Below are 25,375 nucleotides of genomic sequence, written 5' to 3'. Positions count from 1 at the left end.
GGCCTTACTAACTATGTTACTATGTTATTTAATGATTGAGTGATTGCTTGAACTACAACCGTTTATTATAGATATGACGAGCCCTCATGTAACCCTAACTGAAGGTCAATGGACACAGGTGGCTGAATTGAAGGAATCTCTTAATCACCCATTTACCGTGACTAAAAAAATTACAAGCTGAGGATTTAACTCCTGGCATTTTCATAAGGGAGTGGAAGAACTTGCTATTTTGCCTGTCCCAAAGAGGAGGTTTAATCGCAGATGGCATTTCAGCTTCAATGAAACGGAGAGAGACACAGCTATTGGAAAATAAAATTTTTCTGGCAGCTGTTTATGTGGACTCAAGTCATCGTATACTGCTTGATGATCAACAGCTTACTAAAGGAAAAGAAGCTCTGACTGAGGTAGCATTTAGGAAGACTGGCCTACAGGAGGACTGCCAGGCGCAAGAGGACTCGGGTCCTGACAGTGCTACTGCTGCCATATCTTCATCCTCATCAGATGAGAAGATTGACTTTGCCTGCTCCATGTCATCCAAATACTTGTCAAAGCGTTGCCGCAAGGAAAAAGATTTCACTCTGTCTCCTATAGCAAGCAGATTGACCACATTTCAGCAAAATGTTTCACTTGCTCTCAAAGAAATAGACAAATTCAACAGTTCATCAAAACTGACTGTGCATGAGGCAATTCCTTTATACCCGGAAATTGTTAGAGACGTTCCCATGTGGTTACGGCTTTTCCTCCAACCCAAGTTAGTGTAGAGAGGTTGTTCTCTGGCCTTAAAATTATTAGGTCAGATTTGAGGTCATCTATGAAGAAGGATCTGATGGAGGCGATACTATTTCTCAGAACAAATTCATAGACTGCACAAATGTTATCTAGTATGTTTTTGTTGAAAACTGTTTTTTTTTGCCACTCACATAGTTTATTACATAGTGTTATATATATGTAATCGATATTACATAATGTATTACATATTTGCAATTTATTACAGTTTGTAAGGTTGTATTCCAATAAATATACAGTATATCATGTTCTAGCTACATATCTTCATTATTGTATCATAAAAATGATTAAACGTCTGATGTTCACATTTGTACTACAATAAATTTTTCACTTAAATATAAGCAATATATGTGGGAGTCGTGGAGTCGGAGTTGGAGTCGGTGTAAGGGAAATTGAGGAGTCGCAGGTTTGGCTTACCGACTACACAGCCCTGGTGGCCTCCCTGCTAACTCTCTTGCACCACTCCAGTCTGTCCTCAATTCTGCTGCCCGACTAATCCACCTCTCTCCTCGCTACTCCCCTGTCTCTCCCCTCTGCAAATTCCTCCTTTGGCTCCCAATTCCCCAACGAATCCAGTTCAAACTACTAACACTGACCTACAAAGCCATCCACAACCTTTCCCCTCCCTATATCTATGAACTAATCTCCCAATATCTTCCCTCACTAAATCTTCGATCCTCCCAAGACCTCCTACTCTCCTCCACACTTATTCGTTCCTCACACAACCGCCTCCAAGATTTCTCCCGAATATCCCCCATCCTCTGGAATTCCATGCCTCAACACGTCCGGTTATCCACCACCCTCGGATCCTTCAAACCGAACCTGAAAACCCATCTTTTCAGTAAAGCTTACAGCCTGCAATGACCATTCTGCCGCCTCACCACCGCCCGAGCCGCCGCCTCATCACCACCAGAGCTGCTGCACCCCCGACCTTCTGTCTCTTCCCCACTATCCCGTAGAATGTAAGTCCACAAGGACAGGGTCCTCTCCCCTCTGTACCAGTCTGTCATTGTAAACTTGTTTACTGTTAACGATATCTATAACTTTGTATGTAACCCCCCTTCTCATGGAATTAATGGAGCTATATAAATAAATAATAATAATAATGTCAACGCATTTCTGTGCCGGACCGACGCCTTTCTCAAGGTATAAAAACCAGCTCTTAATTTCCGCAGTGACGCTCGCCTGAATGTGCCCGCTTTCATTTTTGCCAGAAGTAAATGTTTAGAGCTTTTAGGGATAGAGAAGGAAGAAATCCAGTTCCTTGATATTGCCAATAATGGGTCAGAACGAACAAAAATATAGTACAAGTAGTAGTGATGAGCGAGCATCTTCCGCGTGCTCGAATAATATGGTGGTGATATTTTGAGCCCCCATAGATTTTGGTGGAAGGGGTTCTGCCCCTGTAGCCCCACCATGCCACACTACTGAATGTGACACTTGTTTCCGGCACAATCACTTACCGCTGCAGTGACGAACTGTCCACCCATTACAGACAGGGATTGGCTGCAGCGGCCACATGCTCCTCCCAAGAGGAAGACCAAGAGCGGCAAGAAGCCGGGCAGTGCTTGGCAAATCTGTAAGCTAGTAGGATAAAGTCGTTAAAGTTACATTGACATATTTAATATTTTATTTTGCACTTGTATTACTTTTAGAAGAGAATTAATGACCCTTTTATAATTTAGAACATTTGATAATCCGGCAAACATCGGGTTCTTTTCCTGCCAGTTAGAACACGTTAGGGAATTGCTGAAAATACAGTTCTTTAATATAGAATTTCCAAGATGTGATGACGGCGCGGATTAATCATTTAACTTTACAGCAGAAGAATAGTTATTAGTAACTAAGCCTTCCTCCCAGATTATAGGCCACCCAGTCCTGGCCTCGCTCCCTCCACACCTCCCACTCTGTGACATTCTACAAACATTTACTTGCAGGATAGGGAAGTGGGAGCGGATATCTGGTGGGGGTCGACAGACTGTGAGTACAGCCAATATATGTGGGATCCTCCTTTCTCCAAAATGTTGAAGGTGGACACCCCAATATATGGGGACTGTATCCTGCATGAAAGAGTCCAATCGTCCCTCTTGCAATTCTATTGCTGTTTGCGATTAGGCGTCTGTCTACACCTAGTAAGCTGGACAAAAACGCATTAATTTCTTGGAAGATCTCTTAAGGGGCTAGCACATTCAGCAGCTTATTCATTGTGTAATGAGGAGTAATGACGGTATGAAAACACTTCAACACCTTTACCGGAAAAGGCGATTTTTTTCCCTTCCCCTCCACCCCCATCTTTTCTAGTTTTTGTCAACATAAACATATGAGTGTTTATTTTTTTTCTGCAAGACATTTTTTTGTTATTTTTTTTAAATAATTTTTATTTTTTACTGTATTTTGTTGTCCCCTTTGCGGACTTGAACCTGCAATCGCTTGATCGCTTGCACTATGTACAGCTACAGTTGTGCTCAAAAATTTACTGTACATACCCCAGCAGAATTTTTTGCTTTCTTGGCCTTTTTTCAGAGATTATGAGTGATAACACCAAAACTTTTACTCCACTCATGGTTATTGGTTGGGGGAAGCCATTTATTGTCAAACTACAGTGTTTTCTGTTTTTAAATCATAATGACAACCCAAAACATCCAAATGACTGTGATCAAAAGTTTGCATACCCTGGTGATTTTGGCCTGATAACATGTACAGAAGTTGTCATAAATGGGTTTGAATGGCTTCTAAAAGTAACATCCTCACCTGTGACCTGTTTGTTTGAAATCAGTGTGTGCATAAAAGCTGAGTGAGTTTCTGGGATCAAGACAGACTCTGGCATCTTTCATCCAGCCACTGACGTTTCTGGATTGTGAGTCATGGGGACAGCAAAAGAATTGAAAATAGATCTATGGGAAAAGGTAGCTGAACTGTATAAAACAGGAAAGGAATACAAAAAGACATCCAAGGAATTGATAATGCCAGTCAGCAGCGTTCAAACTGTGATTAACAAATGGAAAATCAGGGTCTCTGCAAAAACAAAACCAACAGCTTCCAACACATCCTTAGCTTTTCTTTATCCACTAAGCATATGGCACGTCCCCTGTGGGCATTACAGCAGGCCTTGCTCCTTCAAGCAATAGGTTACATGGTTAAGGTCTTCCGTCATCGGCCGTAACTACCTGACATGAGCTGACTAGACAACTCTGACTATCCTTGAGCTGCTGCCTATCAAATGTGCAAAATTCCTGAACGCTGGGCCAAAAATGGATGAAGCCTTATTCCACTCATGAGCTGTTTTGGGTGGGCTTGGGGCAGAGGAACCTATGGAGGGACTAATATAGCCCTAGGTTAACAATGTTAGTAGCTGTGGCCCATTTATAAAGTCCTACCTTCCACATTCTCAGAACCTTCTAGATTAGGGGTGGGCAATTCATTTTCCCCGAGGGGTCAAATGAGAGACCGTGACTGTTGTGGAGGGCCAAACCAACAGGCCAAAATTAATTCTACTCAATATTAATATCAATACAATTAATATAATAATTATAACATATCACTTAATATTGAGCAGAATAAAGTATGCTGACATCCCCTATATATCGTTTGAACCCAAGTACAGGCCCTTCTGTATATCGTATGAGCCCCCCACACCAGCCTCCCCCATATGCGGCATGAGCCCCACACAGCCTCCCCATGTGAAGCATTGAAACGGCGACCAGGGGGGTAGTCGTGGCTGAGGGTAGCAATACTGGCACACCCTGGCCCTCCGTCACATAAACACATTGTCCCTTCTGTAGTGCACGTGTAAGGCAGGGACCTCCCTGGACGGCTGAGTCTTTTTCTTCAGCACTACGCAATGACAGTCAGAGTCCAGGTTCAACTTTAACAAAACAAGTTTACTCAGCTCGTCCAGTTTAGTCACAAAAACAGCACAAGGTTCTTCACAAAACATGTATCATTCTGCTCCCTGTACTGTCCCTCACTTCTCCAGGAATATTGCAGGGTCGTACCGTCGCCTCCACTACCGCAGCTTCTGGTCTTGTCTGCCCAACCCACTTCAGGAGTGCCCTGTTCATTTTGCCTCGGACATTTAGGGTTGTTCCCACAAAGTTTGCCACTACCATATTGATGCTGCCATGTATTCCTCCACCACTGTGTGACTATCAGCCCATAGGCCCTGGACGGCTGGGCTCCCAGCTTAAACATTACGGGACACAACTGCCCTGTCCTGGCTCCCAGCCCCAGCCCCAACTAACTACTCAAGGAAGCTCCCTAACTTACTCGCAGTTGGCCCCCCTAGGTAAGTAAATCCTTTTGGCCTAACCTACTCCCATCTTACTCTATTGGGCCCCCCTAGTGGGCTAAATCTAAATCCTACTATCTCCCTATTTCTACACAACATATGAACATCAGTACATTTGCAATATACATAAGAATAAACGATTTATATGTTCTGGATATACACATTACATGATACATGAGATATACTGTTTCTCTCAAAAACATATTTACACGCCAGGGACGAATGCAAGGAGTGTAGGGCATTAAACTGGCCCACATACCCCATGTGCAGCATGTCGCCCCCACATGCACCCCCATGTGCAGCATGCCGCCTCCATATGTACCCCCATGCCCACCAAATATCCCATACACATGAGAAAAAAAAAACATACTCACCTCGGTCCCATTCCCCGGCGCTTTGGCTCTCTCCCTGCCTTTGGTGTGCTGACTCTCCGCAGTACACAGCTGACGCGATGAAAAGACATAATCGCGTCAGCTGTTTCACACGCTGATTGGTGAAGGAAGTGGCTTGAGGCCCCTCCCCATCACAGAAATCAGCGCAGATGAAGACAGCGAGCGGGTACGGTGCGGCCCATGGTCCTCTGGTTTTCAGCCCCACGGCTGTCTCAGTCCAGGGGCCGGACTGAGACAGTCAGAGGGCCAGATGTGGCCCGCGGGCCATACTTTGCCCAGGTCTGTTCTAGATGGATGTGTGATCAGGACTAAGGGGATGTCCGAGCATAAGCGCAAGGAGACCCATCGGGTTGGTGGTAGTCATGCAGTCTGATGTAAACAACACGGTAATAAACTGCACATTTATATTAACAAATCAAAAAAAAGTACTACATTAAAGCAACTCTCCACCCTGGGACGTAAACATCTCATATTTAGTCCTTCCACCTCTTGTGCCCTCTATTTTCTTCCCACTGCCTTCTCTACTGGGATTGCCATTGATTCCAAGATGGCTGCCGTAATGGCATAGGGGTACAGTGAAAAGTCTAATTCTCTTCTCCTCTGCCTTCCCTATTGCATAGGAAGTGTGTGGTTTGGACTCATCACTGCACTCCCCTTGCCAGTGTGGCAGCCATCTTGAAAACATCAAGACCAGACACCTATTTGAGCGGTCGAGGGTGTAGAAAGCAAACGGAGGGTGAAGGGTTGCTTTAAAGTCATAGAGGCCTGGAACATCGGATTTGTGCTGTACCACAGTATTAGGGCTCAATTTTGTAAAGAATAATAAGTGCATCCATGGGCGCATGTTGAATTAACTTTTATTACTCCCAGCGTGTCTAGACATATGTTGATTTTTCAAGTCAGACTCTGTACTTGACAACTCTTTATTTAGGTTGGCTATATATTCAACAAATTGGGCCTAGAAAAATTGCACTTCCTAATAAACATATCATCCAAAAAAGATCAGGGAAGCATATAGCCATAAAATAACATAGCTTTATTGGAGTCAATACAGAAAAGACAGACAATTATTAAAAAGGAGATAAATATCCAATAGGATACCAGAAAGTACATATGCAGTACATACAGTATTGCGCCTAATGCTACAAAGGGAGAGGCACACTCATGAGTGTCAAAAATTATATATAATGAACTAAGTGTTCAAAGTGAAAAAGGACACCAGTATAGATATAATACTTATGGTATACATACTACATGGAACACCACTGATGGCTCTGTATCTTAGCAATGCTATCTCTGCAAGATTCAAATACATGAATACAATGGTTAAATTTGCATCTGTAAGGGTAAGTACCCAACAAAGGACAATAGTGTCCAGTATTATAATGAGCCCAAGGCTAGTGTAGTAAAAAGATTATTAAACCATTGCTAGGTATAGATCCAAGCAGAGATCTCAATATAAAGTGCACAGCGTTGGTATCATCATACATGGATTGAATTACATCTATAAGGGTAAATACCCAGCAGGGGACAATAGTGTCCAATGTTGTAATAAACCCAAGGCTATGGATAGTAAAAAAAAAAAATTTTATTTAGCCATTACTGGGTATAGGTTCAAACAAAAATCCCAATATAAAGTGCACAGCGTTGGTATCATCATATGAGAGACTAAACAGCCTGTCACACTAAGCGATATCGCTATCAATATCGCTAAAACATCACTGGTTTTTGTGACGTTATAGCGATATTGCTAGCGATATCGCTATGTGTGATACTTACTTCCGACGGCTCCCCCGCTGGTTATCGCTGATCGCGCGAGAACGTCCTGGACTGTTTCTCGTTGTCAGCTTCCTGCTGGGCTTCCTGCTGTGGCTACGAGCGACGCGTGGACGCGGGCGGGAGGATGTCAGGATCGCCTCGTCTGACAGGTAAGTAGCGACCCCCGACCCCTGCTATGTCGCTGGTGACATCTGCCTGTGTGGCAGCTCACTAGCGACCACTTAGTGATGCACCAGCAATCCTGACCGCATCATATCGCTGGTCTGGATCGCTGGTGCATCGCTAAGTGTGACAGTACCTTAATAGCACCAAAATCTATGACAAAGATTAAGTATGCATATCATGGGGTGATCAGCACACTCAAATATCAACACCAGTGCCTAAGTAAGTAATCATGAGGCTACTACAGTGTGCTGCTCTCATTCCCCAAGTGTGCTACAGCAGCCCTACAAGAAACATGTGAAAGCATAGGACCTTGTGGTATCGTGGTCCTCGACGCGCGTTTCGTATGAGCTTCGTCCTGGGGGGTGAGTGTGGCTATGTGTCAGCCGTGACCTTATATACAAAGCCATTATCATGGAAATACCTTTCATGTGTGTAGTTACTATGCCGCGGCTCCCGGCGTGTAACGTCATCTCGGGACGCGCCTCCCGGCCGCTCAGCCACTCCCCAATCCGACACGTCATGATGTGGGGGCGGCTCAAGCAGACCAAGAAGGACGCGCTCCCAAGACAACGTGGGTCGCCCTCCCAGGGCCATGGGGTACTCGGTACCGGGCCGGTATCAGTGGGATGTGTCACAGCAGCGGTCACCCGGACCGTGGTCCTGGGCGCCCAAGTAATAGGAAGATGTGAATGGTGAAATGTAGTTAAATGAATAGTTCGTGACGCCACCTGTGGTGTTCGGCAAGGGTGGTGTTAAGCCGACACTGCAGACAGATCCTCCGGGACAGATGGTGTGGTGCAGCAATGATGTTATATCCCTCCACAGGCAGGGCTGTTGTCCCAGGCCAGTGTAGATGTGGAGACTCTTAAATGGTGCAGTGTTCGGCGCAGGGGATGTAGCAGTGCCAGGCGGATGGACGCAGGAAGGAATGGAGGACACCAGGGCATGTAATTCCAAAGCTTTACTCACAGTCTGTAGTGCCCGCTTCTGTGCCGTGTCCTCCGGGTCAGGGACTCAGTCAACCTCCAAGCAAGATGGAATGCTCCGTTCCACACTCCGCCAACTTATGTGCCTTTTCTGAACGTCTCCTCTATAGCGCCTTTAAGTGTGAAGATCTCCTAGTACTGCGTTTCACTGGAGTTCCTCCTGACAGATGTTCACAAGAACTCTACTTGTACGGCAGACATCTGTAGCCTGCTTCAGGAACTCTCTACTCCTGAGTCCCGGCTCTCTATCCGTATTGCTGTTGTGCCCTCAAGTCTTAGATGGGAGTAGTGCATTTACAGCCCACTATTCCACCGGTGTCTCCTGCAGAAATATTAGTGTCCATACAACCTCGGGGACTGGGCCCCGGCCTTGCGCTTAGAACTTCTAGGCAGGGTTCTTCCTCTAACCCACGTCCTCTGTGTTCCCTTTCACTCCTACGTTCCGTACTTATCTTTCCCTCCTATGGATGCTCAGGCTTCAGTTCAATGTCTTTCTCCTTCTTTCCTTTCGCATGCCAGCTGGCTCAGATCACTGAGGCAGCTGTAGCACTCCTTCCTTCATCCCTCTTCCAGGGATCCCCACTCCTCTCCGAGTGGCTTCCTCTCTCAGACTCTCCATCTGACTGACTGACCTGTAATCCTAAACCATCCGCTCTTTTATGTATTCTCAACTCCACCCACCTCCCAGCATGTCTAGTGTTCCAAGCAGGGAACCACCAAAGGTGCTCTGCTTCTCTCCAAGCAAGGAGCCGCAATGTGGTTTTGCTGAACTACTCTATTGTGTGGGGTGCGAGTGTTGGAGCGTGGTCAGGAGCCTCCAGCTTACCTGGATGGTGGGGCACCACACCTTAGGAGAAGGTGCAGTACCTCTGTGGCGACTGAGCCTCAGGGGCGCCACAAACGCACAACACTGCGCGATAACGTCACCGGCAGCCAAGCCGCACCTCCGTCCGGCAAGTCAGAACAGAGAGGCCGCATCAGCTCAACCAGCGAACGTATTCACCACAAGGACAGAGATGGATGTATAAGTATTAGATGTAATAGATGTATTAGTATTAGTATACCGTGCTACACCATGATTACTTACTCTGAAAAAAATGGCACATCTGCACATGCAATGCAAAAAGTGAACATACATTGAATAGCATGCTATGCAGACCATTATATTATAAAGTGAACTAGTGCAAAGGGTTATGCATAAAAAGTCCTAAGTGTATATTACAGAACTATACCTCTCTGAAGAATACTTGGAAACATAAAGGTATGGCACAAATATCAAGATACTTCAAAAATACAATACAAAAATACAAACATACAATGAAAATACAAGTATGAGTATAAACAGGGCTACTAATAAAAGTGACCTGTCACTTCTCAAATCAGCATGACCTCTACAGCCAATATATATATTTGGCCAGTGTACATATATAAATATACATGTATAAGTTTCTAGATGGATGGATTCAATAATCTCAGTTCGTCCTGATATCCAAAGATGAAAAACAGTCTTTTTCAAGACTTTTTGACAGAAAATGAAGAGATCTTAAACTGCTTGCAGAGGTCTGGGATACACCCAGTAATACACCCAGATCTTGATACTCCATCGATTCCATGTTATAAGGTCACGCAGTACATGAAAATGAATAGTTCATTGAAGTAGTCATAAAAACTGTAAACTGAAAAATAAAATGTATATTAAAAATCACAAAACACATGCACCAAATAAGACACTTACAGAAAGGGGGCAAAGCTCAAGACCTCGTTAAGTCCTCTAGGTTGTACTGTTCCCAACTTATAAATCCACTCGGCTTCCAATTGGGCCAGTCTCCTTCTCCAGTTACCACCTCGCTGATCACTAAAGACCTTGTCTATACCAGTAACTTTAAGCAATTTTGGGTTACTATCATTAAACGCCTTAAAGTGTTTCGGAACTGGTTTGAGGGTGGTATTATCTTCAATTTCCGAAGCATTCTTTATATCTCTATAGTGTTCCCTTACTCTAGTTTTTAAAGGTCTGGAAGTCATGCCTATATATATTCTCATACACGGGCATGTGGCGTAATAGACCACACCAACTGAGTTACACGTGATATGCTGAGTATTGTTGTATATTCTACTGCCATCACTTGAAGAGAAGGAAGATGCCTGTACGATATTGGGACACGAGATACATTCTTTGCAAGGAAAAAATCCCCACTTTGGACCCTTCGACCCAAATATTTTTTCAGGTTTTTGGCCTCCAAGCTCCTTATCAAGGTCAGACATCATTAAGTATGACTTTGTGGCTTGTATACCATCCCGATGTTGGATGGATGTATACAATGATTCAACATCAAAGCTTGCAAGCCACATGTCATCTTCAATAGGGATGCGTTCAACCTTTCTAAGAACGTCACTGGTGTCCTTCACAAAGGATGGGAGATCAAAAACCCAGGGGTTTTAAATAGAAATCAAGGTATTTAGAGATAATCTCGCACAGACTACCATTGCCCGATACAATGGGTCGTCCGGGTAGGACAGTGCAGTTTTTGTGTATCTTAGGTATGAAGTATATACACGCCACCCTAGGATATTCAGGCACAAGATTATCCCTAAGTTCCCTGGTGATAATACCTGTCACATCACCGTCAGACTCGGGGCCTGCTGTCCAGGCCTCGGCCACCAGGAGGCGCCAGAATGACATGTCGTCGTCGAACTCGGGGCCTGCTGTTCCGCCCTCAGCCACTAGGAGGCGACGGACTGTCACGCCGCCCTCGGGCTCGGGGCCTGCTGTCCAGGCCTCGGCCGCCAGGAGGCGCCGTGGCTCGCTCCCGAGTGATGGCGGCAACAGTGAAAGGGCTTCTGCGCAGACATCTAGTGGACGCAGACTCCGCTCCTCTGTCAGTCATGAAGGGGTTGGTGCATCATCAGGTCTGGTCCTGGGGGCGGTCCTGATGACATCATCAGCCCGGGAGCCTGTGAGGGATGACCTGATCCCTCAAATACCTTGGGACTGGGCTTGCAAGCCGCCGGATATATTCTTGGTTCCCCTGTGTGCTACTTAGTGATTGATTTCTGTTTGACTCTGACCCCAGCTTGGATTTCTGACCCCTCTATTGCCTGACGATTTTGTACTTCTGCTACTCTCCTGGTTTGTGACCTTGGCCTGGATATTCTGACTCTGCTACTTCCTAACGATTCTGTACCTCTGCTGCCCTCCTGGTTTTTGACTCTGACCTTGGCCTGAATTTGACTCTGCTATTGCCTGCCGTTTTTCATACTTCCCTCTGACGACCGTCCTGCTCTGGCCACTGCTCATATTCAGACAGTACCTCCTGGGCTCTGTTGTAAATCCAGATCCCTGTATAGGGGTAAAGGGTATCAGTGTTTCTCGGGGTGTTGCCTGGCTGCAGCCCAGACCCGCAGACGGACGTTACATTATATCCGGCCATAAAATTAACTGCTTCTTGTATATATACCCAACATATACAAAAGCAGTCTCCCTGAACTTTTTTTTCCTTCCTCTGACCGAGCTGATTTTTGGCCTGAACACCTGTGGCATTGCACAGCCTGGAAGATCTCTCTCATTTTCCTGGACAACTATGCAGCAGTCTGGAGTCTTCAGGGAGAGAGCTGCACCTCAGAGATCCATGCTCCTGGCACGTCGGCCTCTGGGCAACTACTCTGGCTATGGTTGCCCAGGGGCTCAGGTATTGCCCGCAGATGCGGCAAAAGTTTTATTACCTATTTTTCTTTCTTTTGGTCAGAAATCTCAGTGTGTGAACGCATATGTGGATTGTGGATCTGAAGGAAATTTTATGGATTCTTTGGCTGCTAAAAGTCTCGGTGTACCCCTATTAAGACTTAATGCCCCTATAAAAACTACGGCTATTAATGGCACATCTATTGTCCAGGAGGGGGTTAAATTTGTTACTGACAAAATCACTATGTCTGTGGGAGCGTTGCATACCGAGGTTATGTCATTTTTTGTGATGGATAATTTATCTGCTGCAGTCATTTTGGGAATGCCGTGGCTACGCCAGCATAATCCAGTCATCGACTGGCACCTAGGCGATGTTGTACGCTGGAGTTCGCACTGTCAGGATAACTGCATATCACTAGCAGTACACCACGTTAAAGTTAAAAACCCCCTCATACCGTTTGCTTTCAGAGACTATGAAGATGTTTTTTCTATTGTAGATTCTGAGAAGCTACCCCCCCACAGAGAGTATGATTGCCCTATAGACCTGAGTCCAGATGCCCGTCTCCCAAAAGGGAGAATATTTAATCTCTCTGGTCCAGAGCGTCAGGCCATGAATGAGTATATAGCAGATAGCTTAAAAAAAGGGTTTATTAGACCGTCCATTTCACCAGTTGGAGCCGGGTTCTTCTTTGTAGAAAAGAAAGATGGTGGTCTCAGACCCTGCATTGATTACCGGGAGTTGAATGCAATCACTATAAAGAACCAGTATCCGCTTCCACTCATCCCTGATCTTTTTAATCAGCTAATAGGAGCCCGTTGGTTTACTAAACTTGACCTCCGAGGGGCATACAATCTAGTCCGCATAAGAGACGGGGATGAGTGGAAAACAGCCTTCAATACCCCTCTTGGCCATTTTGAGTACCTTGTAATGCCGTTTGGACTCAGTAACGCACCTGCCGTGTTCCAGCACTTTGTAAATTATATTTTCAGGGACATTTGTGGGGTGTATGTCGTCGTGTATTTAGATGACATTTTGATTTATTCTGCTGACCCTGTGACACATGCTCAACACGTCTGTTCTGTGCTGCAGAGACTGCAAGAACACTCCTTGTTTGCTAAACTGGAGAAATGTGTTTTCTTTGCTGAGGAGGTACAGTTTTTAGGGTACATGGTTTCAGGCAAAGGCTTTCGTATGGATCCTGCCAAGATCCAACCTATCAAAGCTTGGGTGCAACCCAAATCGCTAAAAGCGCTGCAGCGGTTTTTAGGGTTTGCTAACTACTACCGTAAATTTACCAGGGGTTTCTCCGAAATTGCCAAACCACTCACGGATTTGACCCGAAAAGGGGCAGACGTGGCTAATTGGAACCCTGAGGCAATTCAGGCTTTTGCTGCGCTAAGAGTGCTTTGTGGCCAACCCAGTTTTGGTTCAGCCTGATCTGGAGCGCCCATTTGTTGTAGAGGTGGATGCCTCTGAGGTTGGAGTGGGAGCAGTACTGTCGCAAGGCACTGCATCTCTCACTCAGCTTCGCCCATGTGCTTTTTTTTCCCGAAAATTCTCTGTCACTGAGAAAAACTACGATGTAGGTAATCGGGAATTATTAGCGATCAAATGGGCCTTCGAGGAATGGCGCCACTTCCTCGAAGGCGCCAAACATAAGATCACGGTAATTACCGACCACAAGAATCTGACCTACCTGGAGTCAGCTAAAAGATTAAATCCTAGACAGGCAAGGTGGGCCTTGTTCTTCTCTAGGTTTGATTTTTTTAATCACCTTTCGCCCTGGTACTAAAAATGTGAGGGCCGATGCACTCTCGCGCAGTTTTTGCCCCTCACAAGCCGAGGACTGTGAGCCAGTCCCGATATTGGCCAGTGGGATCGTTGTGTCAGCAGTATCTCTGGACCTTCTGGAGGAGATCCGTAACTCCCCGGAACAGGCCCCTGACACTACGCCCCCCAAAAAATTGTTCGTCTCGGCTACGTTTCGCATGCAAGTTCTTAAAGAGTCACATGACTCTGTTCTGGCAGGCCATCCTGGTCTCAATAATACCACCCGACTGGTAACCAGGAACTTTTGGTGGCCGACGGTGGTTAAGGACTGTAAAGATTGTGTTAGCGTGTGAAGTCTGCGCCCGCGCCAAGTCCTCCCATAATCGCCCTGCCGGCTGGCTCCAGTCCTTACCCACCCCTGAGAGTCCATGGACCCACTTCTCCATGGACTTCATTACGGACCTGCCGCCCAAAGATGGGAAAACGTGTATCTGGGTGGTGGTGGACAGGTTCAGCAAACAGTGTCACTTTGTCCCCCTGTCTGGGCTACCTAACTCAGAAACCTTGAGTAAACTTTTTTTATTGTGCATGTTGTACGCCTGCACGGTGCTCCAGTGAATATTGTGTCCGACAGAGGTACCCAGTTCGTCTCAAAATTCAGGAGAGCATTCTGCAAACGCATTGGGATTGAGCTGTCCTTCTCCTCTGCCTACCACCCCGAGACCAATGGTCAAACCCAACGTACCAACCAAGCACTGGAGCAATACCTCTGCTGTTATGTGTCAGAACATCAGTCTGATTGGGTGGAACATCTGCCACTAGCTGAGTTTGCCCTAAATAATCGTTACCAGGACTCCATTAAGACTACCCCATTTTTCTGCAACCTTGGACTGCATCCGCGGTTTGGTTCGTTCTCGGCTAGGATGTCAGAGCTCCCCGGGGTAGAGGGAAATATACATCGCTTAAAAATGATTTGGTCTGAGGTAAACTCAAACTTGAAAGGGGCCCAGGTTAGACAGGCTTCGGCTGCGAACAGGCGACGATCTAAGGGGCCGCACCTGGGAGTTGGAGACAAGGTTTGGCTCTCTACCAAAAACATCAAACTTAAAGTGCCGTCTGCCAAACTGGGTCCCAGATTTATTGGTCCATATGAAATCATAGAAGTAGTTAACCCTGTAGCTTACCGTTTAAAACTTCCACAGTCTTTTAAGTTGCCCAATGTGTTCCACAAGTCTCTCCTCAAGCTATATCGCTCCCCAATTCACCCTGTCCAGTCCCCTCCCCCTCCTGTTTCGGTTGGAGGGTCCTTGGAGTATGAAGTCCAGGGTATCCTTGACTCCCGCCTTGTGAGAGGCTCCATACAGTATCTTGTACACTGGAGGGGCTACGGCCCGGAGGAGAGGTCCTGGGTCCCCGCAAGGAACATCCATGCCAAGGCATTAATTAGGAGATTTCATCTCCTTCACCCTGACAAGCCGGGTTTTGAGGGTCCGGAGGCCCCTCCTGGAGAGGGGGGTACTGTCACATCGCCGTCAGACTCGGGGCCTGCTGTCCAGGCCTCGGCCACCAGGAGGCGCCAGACTGACATGTCGTCGTCGAACTCGGGGCCTGCTGTTCCGCCCTCAGCCACTAGGAGGCGACGGACTGTCACACCGCCCTCGGGCTCGGGGCCTGCTGTCCAGGCCTCGGCCGCCAGGAGGCGCCGGACTGACATGTCGCTGTCGAACTCGGGGGGCCTGCTGTTCCGCCCTCAGCCACTAGAAGGCGCCGTGGCTCGTGCCCGAGTGATGGCGGCAACAGTGAAAGGGCTTCTGCGCAGACATCTAGTGGACGCAGACTCCGCTCCTCTGTCAGTCATGAAGGGGTTGGTGCATCATCAGGTCGGTCCTGGGGGCGGTCCTGATGACATCATCAGCCCGGGAGCCTGTGAGGGATGACCTGATCCCTCAAATACCTTGGGACTGGGCTTGCAAGCCGCCGGATATATTCTTGGTTCCCCTGTGTGCTACTTAGTGGTTGATTTCTGTTTGACTCTGACCCCAGCTTGGATTTCTGACCCCTCTATTGCCTGACGATTTTGTACTTCTGCTACTCTCCTGGTTTGTGACCTTGGCCTGGATATTCTGACTCTGCTACTTCCTAACGATTCTGTACCTCTGCTGCCCTCCTGGTTTTTGACTCTGACCTTGGCCTGAATTTGACTCTGCTATTGCCTGCCGTTTTTCATACTTCCCTCTGACGACCGTCCTGCTCTGGCCGCTGCTCATATTCAGACAGTACCTCCTGGGCTCTGTTGTAAATCCAGATCCCTGTATAGGGGTAAAGGGTATCAGTGTTTCTCGGGGTGTTGCCTGGCTGCAGCCCAGAACCGCAGACGGACGTTACAATACCATCCAGAAAGGCCTGCTCCAAAATCAACCTAATTTATTGCTGATATGCTTAAGTGGGGTTAAAAGTTATCTTTTGGTAGCAACTGCTATCCCTTAACTGTGTCAAGGCTTCCCTCTCATATAGTATAGTAGGCCATACCACTACATTCCCCTCTTTGTCCGCGGGTTTATCACCACCTCTTTGAGGTTGCTCAGTTCCTTGAGTGCTTTCCTTTGGACAAAGGAGAGATTGCTGTGGGTAATGTGTCTTGGGATTTTTTCAAACTCATCAGTAACCAGTCTGACAAAAGGTTCAACATTGGAATATGAGAGGGGGGAATTTTTTGGGTACAGGGGGCTTGAACTTACCCCTGTTGGTAGGTCCTTCACATTCCTCATTCAATTCCTCTAAGATGGATATAGCACCCAGTTCTTTAGTGTTCCACTCATCTCCATTCCTATTCTTCTCATGCAATTTTTTAAGTATTAGTTTGTGTGCAAACAAATGAAGATCTTTTATCGCTGTGAAACAGGTAAATGGGGCTGTTGGTGATCCCGACAACGATATCATCTTGTCAAACAGGCAGCTTCACCAGCAATCAGGACCAGCGATACGTGGGTAACAAGCGACGCACGTCGCTTAGTTACCAGCGCGCTGATGCAGGGAGCTGGTAACCAAGGTACACATCGGGTTTCTAATTGGCGCGCGGCACTTAGAAACCCGATGTTTTCCTTGGTTACCAGCTCCCTGCATCAGCGCGCTGGTAACTAAGGTACACATCAGGTTTCTAGGCGCCGCGCGCCCTCTTAGAGACCCGATGTGTACCTTGGTTACCAGCTCCTGCTCGCTGGAATCCCGCCTGTCACACGCAGCGATGCGTGCTGGCCAGCGGGAGACCAGCGACCCCAGAAATATCCAGACATTTCCACAGCGATCAGCGATAACCGGCAGGGGGGCCGGTCGCTGATCGCTGTCACACACAGCGATCTCGCTGGTGAGATCTCTGTTGCGTCACAAAACTTGTGACTCAGCAGCGATCTCGCTATGTGTGACGGGGGCTTAAGAACCTCTATTTGCGGTTGGGTCAATTTTAACTCAGATACATTTATTACCTGAAGTCTAGAGGATGTTGGTGCATCCATCCTTTTGTCCCCTTTTCTATAGTAGTCATGTCTTCTTTTGATAATATTTTTCCTTAGATTGTGCACACGATTACTGGACTTATTTTCATCCTCTCTAGATGGAATAGAGGATACTGAGGACGATCTAGTGATGTCCAAGCCGTCTCTTGTGGCTGCTTGCCACCTGTAGATCAGTCCAGTCCATTTTTAAAATCATTTAAATCCCTCTGGAATTTCTTAGCCTTTGTGTCTTTCACCTCTTTTTCCCATATATTGAGTTGGGAATCTATCTCTTTATTAAATGTTTCCACTTCTGATCCTGATAGTTTCTCAAGTAACTTGACTCTGGTTTGTTCAATATCAGAGTCTAGTTTATCCAGACTTTTTTTTATTGTTACCAATCAGTAATTCAATGAGGGACCTTGAACATATATTGCAGGTATCTTCCCACCTCGTTCTAAATGTGGAATCCTTCACAGGGTATGATGGCATGATCCTGACCCTTAATCCTCTAGGGATAAGCAGTGGCGTAGCGTGGGGGGTGGTCCGCCCTAGGCGGCAAGTGTGTGGGGGCGGCGCGGCAGCAGCAGCAATTCCACCATGTGGGAGAAGCGCGGAGGCATAGTGCAGTGCAGCGGCGGGCAGGGAGCAATCACAGCAGCTCCGCTGCCTGCAAGACGGAATAGCAGGAGCGGAGCTGCAGGGACCAGTCCTGCTTCCTGCCTGGAGGCCGTGCTTCCTGTTTGACACAGAGGAGCACCGCTGAATGACGTCATCATTCAGCGGCCGCTGCTGTGTGAGCGAGGAAGCGCGGGCGATGCTGCGGACAGGTGAGAGGAGAGAGGTGGTGTATGTGTGTATGTAGTATGTCTGTCTGTGTGTATGTCTGTGTGTGTATATATGCCTGTCTGTGTGTATGTATGTGTCCGTGTGTATGTCTGTGTTTGTATGTATACAGTATGTATGTGTGTATGTCTGTCTGTGTCTGTCTGTGTGTGTGTATGTCTGTCTGTGTGTATGTCTGTCTGTGTGTGTGTGTGTATGTCTGTCTGTAGGTTAGCCTGGCCCTGGAGGAGATGGGGACATGAGAAGATCGTGATGGGGAGAGAAGGCCATGATGCCTGGGGTGACGGGAGAAGGCCATGATGGGGGTAATGGGAGAAGCTCATGATGGGGGTAATGGGAGAAGCTCATGATGGGGTAATGGGAGAAGGCCTTGAGGGGGTAATGGGAGAAGGCATTGAGGGGGTAATGGGAGAAGGCCTTGAGGGAGTAATGGGAGAAGGCCTTGAGGGAGTAATGGGAGAAGGCCATGTGGGGGTAATGGGAGGAGACCATGATGGGGGTGATGCAGAGAAGGCAATGATGGGAGTGATGGGGGTGATGGAGCCGACAATGATGGGGGTGATGGCGCAGGCAATGATGGGAGTGATAGGGAGAAGGCAGTGATGGGGTGATGGAGAAGGCAATGATGGGAGTGATGGGGAGAAGACAATGATGGGGTGATGGAGCAGGCAATGATGGGAGTGATGGTCTAAAAGGCAGTGATGGGGTGAAGGAGAAGGCAATGATGGGGGTGATGGAGAGGGCAATGATGGGGTGGTGGGGGAGAATGCAATGATGGTGGTGGTGGAAAGGTCAATAAATGGGGGTGGTGGAAGAGGAGGAAATGATGGAGGTGGTGGAATGGGCAAAGATAGTGGTGGAGGAGAAGAAAATGATGGAGGTGGTGAAGAGGGCAATGATGGGGTGGGGTAGAGGACAGTAATGGGATGCATGCGAGGGGAGGAGGACAATGAGGGGTGTGGGGGATTGGGATGGGAGGAAGGGGGACTGACTTATAATGGCCTTAAGGTACTGTCACACTTAGCGATGTACCAGCGATCACGATCAGCGATATGACGCGGTCAGGATCGCTGGTACATCGCTAAGTGGTCGCTAGTGAGCTGCCACACAGGCAGATCTCACCAGCGACATCGCTGGGGACGGGGGTCGCTACTTACCTGTCACACTAGGCGATCCTGCGTACTCCCGCCCGGCTCCGTGCTTGTCGCTCGTCTCTCCACTGGAAGCGCCGCAGGAAGCTGACGACGAGAAACAGTCCAGGATGTTCTCGCGCGATCAGCGATAACCAACGGGGGAGCCGGTCGTAGGTAAGTATCAGACACAGCGATATCGCTAGCAATATCGCTATAACATCACAAGTTATAGCGATATTGCTAGCGATATCGCTTAGTGTGACAGGCCCTTTAGGAACAGGGGGAGGTGGAGGAAGACATTATCGCTTATTATATCTAACACAGTCCCTTAGTATATAGTGTACTCACTAATTCTGTATAACACCATCCTTAGTTACATAGTTTCCTCTTTTATTATGTATAACACCATCCCTTATTACGTATCATCCTCTCTATATATGATGCCATCCCTTATTATATAGCTTCCTCTGCTGTTATGTATAGTGCTGTCTCTTACATAGTGTATTCTTGTTAATTTTGTTATTTACAGTGCCCTCTTTTATTACATAGTCCCCTCTCTTGTTAGATATAAAATGACTGCTGATGGAGCAGCCGGTGACCAAACTACCAGTCCATCAGCTCCTCCATTAGAAAGGAAGCTTTCCCATGCTCCATCAGCCATCATTGCATTATACAGCCAACAAGACAGGACGGTATGTAATAAATAACAGGGCTCTATATAATCCAATATGTAAGGGAAGGTACTGTACATAAGAGAGGGAACTGTGTAAGGGACAGCAATATACATAATAAAGGAGACTATGTAATATATATATACATGTATGTATGTGTGTGTGTGTGTGGCTATATAATATCTATCTATCTATCTATCTATATTGTGGTGTGACAGGTGATCGCGTGGTTAATGGGAGATATGTCACATGGAGGGATGCTCCCTGGATGCAACCTGGAGTATTTTGCCTATAGTGTACATGAGCACTAAAGATGTCATTTAGTGCACTGGGTGCGGACTGTACTCCGTTTTGCCTGACGATGTGTGTATGTTCAGGACCTGTGGTGAAGTCCTGACCATGTGACCAGCTCATGTGATCCATACCTCACCTATGGGTGTGGTTACAGGGCTATGTAATTGAGGTGTTTGGCACATGTGAGAGAGAGACTGTGAGGGAGTCTGGCAGACTTCAATGTGTCCAGCTGGGACACTACAGAAAGTGATCTGGGTTCCAAGGAAGGAGAAGCCTTCCTGTGTCTGCGGCTGCAGATAGAGCGCTGCTCTGGACATTGCCCTGGCCTGTGTGCACAGGACCTGAGGGAACACAGCCCAGCTAAGGACTGTTTATGTGCTGTCTATGGTTTATGGAGTAATAAACCCTGTGAAATTTTAAACCCCCGGGCGCCACAAACAGTTGCTGCGCCACTGGGGATAAGACTCTTGACCAAATAGCTCTCTAGCGAGGCTTTAGTCCACCACATCCTGGTTCTTTTCTTTAACATGGCCTTCATAGAGCTTTTGAGGTCTGACTTTTGCCCCCCTTCCATAGAAACATTGGATATAATATCTCCATTAAAAACCGTATCCATAGAGGTAAGCCAGCTTTGGTCTCTAGCTTTTGTGTCCATACTGGCCACACACCAGTGTAACAAAGTACAGGGAACAAATTCAAAATATATTCAACAAATTGGGCCTAGAAAAATGGCACTTCCTAATAAACATATCATCCAAAAAAGATCAGGGAAGCACATAGCCATAAAATATCATAGCTTTATTGGAGTCAATACAGAAAAGACAGACAATTATTAAAAAGGAGATAAATATCCAATAGGATACCAGAAAGTACATATGCAGTACATACAGTATTGCGCCTAATGCTACAAAGGGAGAGGCACACTCAGGAGTGTCAAAAATTATATATAATGAACTAAGTGTTCAAAGTGAAAAAGGACACCAGTATAGATATAATACTTATGGTATACATACTACATGGAACACCACTGATGGCTCTGTATCTTAGCAATGCTATCTCTGCAAGATTCAAATATATGAATACAATGGTTAAATTTGCATCTGTAAGGGTAAGTACCCAACAAAGGACAATAGTGTCCAGTATTATAATGAGCCCAAGGCTAGTGTAGTAAAAAGATTATTAAACCATTGCTAGGTATAGATCCAAGCAGAGATCTCAATATAAAGTGCACAGCGTTGGTATCATCATACATGGATTGAATTACATCTATAAGGGTAAATACCCAGCAGGGGACAATAGTGTCCAACAGGCCCGGATTGGCAATATAACCAACCGGGCATTTTCCCGCTGGGCCGCTGTCACGTGGGCCGCTTGCCAGCTGCTGCGGCCACTGTTGCTCCTGCCGCCGGCCCTCTGCGGGCACAGGGGTGATAGTTTCAAGTTCCTCCCGCACTGCAGGGAGATAAGCCGCCACGCCCCCCTCGCACCCCATCCTCGCCTTAGCATGAGACCCCCTCCCCCCCGCAGCCACTCACAGCGTCGCACTCGCTTGCCTGCTCGCTCTGTTCGCAGGACCTGTGATGAGGTCACAGGAGGGGAGGAGTCAGGGGGGTCACATGATCAGGAGCCTTTGTCCAGACCCCCGATCATGTCACCCCCTGACTCCGCCCCTCCTGTGACCTCATCACAGGTCCTGTGCGCTCAGCCTTTCCTCTACCGTCTGCAAGACTCTGCTTTGCTGTTGTCATGGTGCTGGTTGAGGTAAGTATGTGTGGGGTCAGGATTTACAGTGTGGATGTAGCAGAGCTGTGTGTGTACGAGGTGTACGGAGCGGAGCCGTGTGTACGAGGTGTACGGAGCGGAGCCGTGTGTACGAGGTGTACGGAGCGGAGCCGTGTGTGTAAGAGGTGTACGGAGCGGAGCCGTGTGTGTAAGAGGTGTACGGAGAGGAGCCGCGTGTGTACGAGGTGGACGGAGCGGAGCCGTGTGTACGAGATGTACGGAGCAGAGCCATGTGTGTGCGAGGTGTACGGAGCGGAGCCGTGTGTACGAGGTGTACGGAGCGGAGCCGTGTGTACGAGGTGTACGGAGCGGAGCCGTGTGTACGAGGTGTACGGAGAGGAGCCGCGTGTGTACGAGGTGGACGGAGAGGAGCCGCGTGTGTACGAGGTGGACGGAGCAGAGCCATGTGTGTACGAGGTGTACGGAGCGGAGCCGTGTGTACGAGATGTACGGAGCAGAGCCATGTGTGTACGAGGTGTACGGAGCGGAGCCGTGTGTACGAGGTGTACGGAGCGGAGCCGTGTGTGTAAGAGGTGTACGGAGCGGAGCCGTGTGTGTAAGAGGTGTACGGAGAGGAGCCGCGTGTGTACGAGGTGGACGGAGCGGAGCCGTGTGTACGAGATGTACGGAGCAGAGCCATGTGTGTGCGAGGTGTACGGAGCGGAGCCGTGTGTACGAGGTGTACGGAGCGGAGCCGTGTGTACGAGGTGTACGGAGCGGAGCCGTGTGTACGAGGTGTACGGAGAGGAGCCGCGTGTGTACGAGGTGGACGGAGAGGAGCCGCGTGTGTACGAGGTGGACGGAGCGGAGCCGTGTGTACGAGATGTACGGAGCAGAGCCATGTGTGTGCGAGGTGTACGGAGCGGAGCCGTGTGTACGAGGTGTACGGAGCGGAGCCGTGTGTGCACGAGGTGTACGGAGCGGAGCCGTGTGTGTACGAGGTGTACGGAGAGGAGCCGCGTGTGCACGAGGTGTACGGAGCGGAGCCGTGTGTACGAGGTGTACGGAGCGGAGCCGTGTGTGTACGAGGTGTACGGAGCGGAGCCGTGTGTGCACGAGGTGTACGGAGAGGAGCCGCGTGTGCACGAGGTGTACGGAGCGGAGCCGTGTGTGCACGAGGTGTACGGAGCGGAGCCGTGTGTGCACGAGGTTTACGGAGCGGAGCCGCGTGTGTACGAGGTGTACGGAGCGGAGCCGCGTGTACGAGGTGTACGGAGCGGAGCCGCGTGTACGAGGTGTACGGAGAGGAGCTGCGCGTGTACGAGGTGTACGGAGCGGAGCCACACGTGTACGAGGTGGACGGAGTGGAGCCGTGTGTGTATGGAGTGGAGCCATATGTGTACGGGATGTACGGAGAGGAGCCAAGTGTGTACAAAGCATACAAAGCGGGCTTTTCCCACGGACACAGGAGTACACGGCGGAGCCCCGAGGAGCATTTTAAAACACACACATGACGTTCCACCTGAAGTGATGTGCTGGAAGCTGACCGGAAATGAGATAATTTCTTGAGGAGATTGTGACGGAACCAGGAATGCCTCAGATCCATCACCGTGTCCTCCTCCGACAGCGCAGACAGCAGGATCGCCTTGGAATCGGGGATGTCGGCCATGTGAGCGGATCATGATAGGTCCTGCACCGGGAGGCTCAGGTGGGCACTACAATGGGAGCCGGGCTGCTATAGTATCTTTATAGAATCTTTCTTTATTTCTTTCTCTCTTTTTCTTTCTCTCTTTTTCTTTCTCTCTCTGTTCTTTCTTTCTCTCTCTGTTCTTTCATTCTTTCCCCTTTCTTTCTCGCTCTCTCTGTTTTGTTTTTTCTCTCTCTCTCTGTTTTCTTTCTTCCTTAGTGCCAGTCAGTGTGATCAGCAGTGCTAAATGGGTGCGATTAGGTGTGGACATGGGTGTGACTAGTTGTGAAATGGGTGTGGCTGGGCGTGGCCGAAAATTTGCAGCGCTGCGCGCGCCGCAGTCTTTGTCCGTCTTTCCCTTCTTCAAAAGTTGGGAGGTATGATAGGGGCAGCTATGACCAGGGGGTCTGGTTGCCCAATAGAGAGCAGTTCTGCCAGGAATTCTGTAATCATGCATACAAAAGGGGACAGAGATTTGGGAGGAGTACTGTACCTAAAAGCAATAAATAGGACTGAGCTGAAATACTGAGCACAGCTATGACTACATGTTATATAGTCGTGTTAATCTCCTCACTTCTTGTAAACTACAAGTGTACAAAGATATTATATAGTCACCATGTGACTAGTAGGCCTGTGTAACTTCAAATGCCAGGGCTGAATTTTAGTCCCAGTCCGGCCCTGGTGTCCAATGTTGTAATAAACCCAAGGCTATGGATAGTAAAAAAAAATTTTATTTAGCCATTACTGGGTATAGGTTCAAGCAAAAATCCCACTTGGGGAATGACAGCAGCACACTGTAGTAGCCTCATGATTACTTACTTAGGCACTGGTGCTGATATTTGAGTGTGCTGATCACCCCATGATATGCATACTTAATCTTTGTCATAGATTTTGGTGCTATTAGTCTCTCATATGATGATACCAACGCTGTGCACTTTATATTGGGATTTTTGCTTGAACCTATACCCAGTAATGGCTAAATATTTTTTTTTTTTCTTTTTACTATCCATAGCCTTGGGTTTATTACAACATTGGACACTATTGTCCCCTGCTGGGTATTTACCCTTATAGATGTAATTCAATCCATGTATGATGATACCAACGCTGTGCACTTTATATTGAGATCTCTGCTTGGATCTATACCTAGCAATGGTTTAATAATCTTTTTACTACCCCTAGCCTTGGGCTCATTATAATACTGGACACTATTGTCCTTTGTTGGGTACTTACCCTTACAGATGCAAATTTAACCATTGTATTCATATATTTGAATCTTGCAGAGATAGCATTGCTAAGATACAGAGCCATCAGTGGTGTTCCATGTAGTATGTATACCATAAGTATTATATCTATACTGGTGTCCTTTTTCACTTTGTACACTAAGTTCATTATATATAATTTTTGAGACTCCTGAGTGTGCCTCTCCCTTTGTAGCATTAGGCGCAATACTGTATGTACTGCATATGTACTTTCTGGTATCCTGTTGGATATTTATCTCCTTTTTAATAATTGTCTGTCTTTTCTGTATTGACTCCAATAAAGCTATGTTATTTTATGGCTATATGCTTCCCTGATCTTCTTTAGGTTGGCTCTCCAAGAGTTAATTAAACATGGTATTCGTGGGCAGATTTTTCAATGGGTGACTCCTTTTCAAAGTCTTTGCCCTCCACACCACCTCCAAA

At 47.5% G+C, this 25,375-nt stretch overlaps 1 protein-coding gene across 2 annotated transcripts in view; it reads left to right on the top strand.

Annotated features, from left to right (window-relative positions):
- The first annotated feature begins 2,711 nt into the window (after window positions 1-2,711).
- LOC141047764 (acyl-coenzyme A synthetase ACSM3, mitochondrial-like) overlaps window positions 2,712-25,375 on the top strand; it is a 51,897-nt gene continuing 29,233 nt past the window's right edge. For both annotated transcript variants that reach the window (XM_073543051.1, XM_073543050.1), the window contains exon 1: window positions 2,712-2,766. The gene's annotated coding sequence lies outside the window, so the exon portion shown is untranslated. The remainder of the gene's footprint in view (window positions 2,767-25,375) is intronic.

Source organism: Dendrobates tinctorius, unplaced genomic scaffold (assembly GCF_039654945.1).
Source record: "Dendrobates tinctorius isolate UK_male_01 unplaced genomic scaffold, ASM3965494v1 ptg000129l, whole genome shotgun sequence".
NCBI lineage: Eukaryota > Metazoa > Chordata > Amphibia > Anura > Dendrobatidae > Dendrobates > Dendrobates tinctorius.
The sequence above is the reverse complement of the archived record's forward strand: the minus strand, read 5'-3'. Positions and strand labels throughout refer to the sequence as shown.